Source organism: Elephantulus edwardii, unplaced genomic scaffold, assembly GCF_000299155.1.
Source record: "Elephantulus edwardii isolate Elephantulus edwardi_28Jun2011 unplaced genomic scaffold, EleEdw1.0 scaffold00069, whole genome shotgun sequence".
Taxonomy (NCBI): Eukaryota; Metazoa; Chordata; class Mammalia; order Macroscelidea; family Macroscelididae; genus Elephantulus; species Elephantulus edwardii.
The window spans coordinates 11,239,174-11,241,410 of NW_006399819.1; the positions used below are offsets into that span (position 1 = coordinate 11,239,174).

Below are 2,237 nucleotides of genomic sequence, written 5' to 3' on the forward strand. Positions count from 1 at the left end.
TGTGCTTGATTTGGACCACTTTTTACTCACTTGCTATGCCTCTGAGAGATAGACAATGAATAAAGATGACAAATATATTGATACCCATGAATTGTGCTTGAGAAGAGTAGTGAATATCCCTGTTTGTTCCTTTAGCAGATCATCAGTGCTCTTCTGCATCACAATTCATATACATCAAATCTTCCTTTATTCATTGTTCAGCTTTCATGTGAACATGCCTTTTAGTACTCTGAAGAGTTTTCTGACACCAGGACATTTTTTTTTTTGCTATCTTAACTGCTGAGTGTAGATCCAAGTAAAATGAAATGGTGACAACTTGAGTCTTTTCTCCATGGGCCATGATGTTGCCTATTGGTGTGGTGCTGAGAATTTTTCTTTTTTTAATGATTGCACTATGGATATTGATGCATTTTCTGTGTAGTAAAGTTAAGATATAATTTAAAATGAATATTGGATATTGTAGCTTATAGAAAGCTTCTGGGTTTGCTTCCAGTTAGTCTTTGAATATGCTCAAAGGGAATATCAATACTATGAAAATTGTTGTTATAAGAATAAGTAATAGAATTTGGTAGACAGCATGGGGCTTAGCCTGGGGGAAGATTAAAATCCATCTAGTACTCTGAAGACACAACCTTGTGGAAAGTGAGGATGACTTGATGCACTTGTTGCAGAAGATCAAGGAATGTAGCCCACAGTATGGATTGCATCTCAATGTCAGGAAAACAAAGATTCTTATTCCTGGACCAGTAGGCAGTCTCCTGACAGATGGAGAGGAGATTGAAACTCTCAACAGCTTCATCTTGGATCCACAGTTATGCCCTTGGTACCAGCAGTCAAGAAATAAGGAGATACATTGCACTGGGAAAACCTGCTGTTAGGGACCTTTCCAAATTATTGAGGAGTAATGATGTTAGTTGGAGGATTAAGGTGCATATAATTCAGGCCATAGTCTTTCTAGTCGCTTGCTATGCATCTGAGAGCAGGACAGTGGATAGGGATGATAGGTGAAGAATTGACACCTTTGAGCTGTGGTGTTGGGAAGAGCACTGAACTGCCCATAGACGAATAGCTATGTCTTGGAGAGGGTGCAGCCGGAGGGCTCTTTAGAGGCAAGAATGATGAGGCTTCCTTTACATACATTGGGTTACTTGGAGAGGGACATGCTATTTGGAAAGGTGGAGGGTTGGTGAAGGAGAGGAAGACCCTTAGCCAGGTGGATTCACATAGTGACTGCTGCAGTGGGCTCTTGTGTCAAGAAGTGTGAGGACTGCATAGTATAGAACATGGTTCAGCTCTTGTTCATAGGGTCACTAAGAGTCCTACCCTTGAAGACACTTAACAGCAACAACTCTGAGAACATTTGCATTTGAATATATTTGTAAATCCTCTTTTGACTCACTCTGGAGTGATTTACATTTAAAAGAAAGACTAGGGAGAAAAGAGAAAGACTTTAACTTTCAGCACTTCTTTTGGCTTTCAGTGCCCTGAGGCAGGGACTTGCATGAGTCCCCTTCCAGAACTGGAAATTAAAGGCATCTGTTGAGTATTTTTTTTTTTTTTGGACAAAGGCAAGGCTGGTGTGCCCAAATTTATTGAAAATATTACAGCACAGCGAACAGACTCAAACAGCTCCACGTGGTGTTTTGAAATTCATCCCAACTGTGGGCTGAGTGACCTGCAGGTTGGACAGACTGCCAGAGTCCAAGAGTTTCAGCATTTCCTTAGTATCAGGATCTACTTCAATGATCTCCTGATCCAGGACTGAAACCTCTGGTACATAATTATCTCTCCTTTCTCTCTCCTCCTCTGCAGCTTAATGGAGATGCCTCTCACAGGCCCTTTCTGAATCTGCTTCACCAGATGTGTGACATAGCCTGCTATCTTGTTCCGGAGTTTCTTGCTGGGAATAATGGCTATCTCCTCACACAAGCGCTTGTTTGTGTGGAAGTCATTACCCAGGCGCGTGTAGTATTTCTCAATGATGACCTGGGCCGCCTTCTTCACGGTTTTGGTGCGAACGCGGCACATGTTGGCGGGTCCTTGGTGAAAGAGCAACTGTTGAGTATTCTCACTCTGTTGACTACCTGATCCATTTGAGAAGTTGGAGTGAGAGTCCTGCAGCAATGAAGAAATGAGTTAAATTGGAACTTGTTTCATTAACACTGTTGACCTAGTTGGTACACACATTTGGATAAACGAATAAGGGTTGCTGGCCAGAAGAGTAGAGATTTTTGAGA

At 41.8% G+C, this 2,237-nt stretch overlaps 1 pseudogene; it reads right to left on the bottom strand.

Annotated features, from left to right (window-relative positions):
* Positions 1-1,621: 1,621 nt before the first annotated feature.
* On the bottom strand, positions 1,622-2,028 carry LOC102876603 (annotated as a pseudogene).
* Positions 2,029-2,237: the final 209 nt, after the last annotated feature.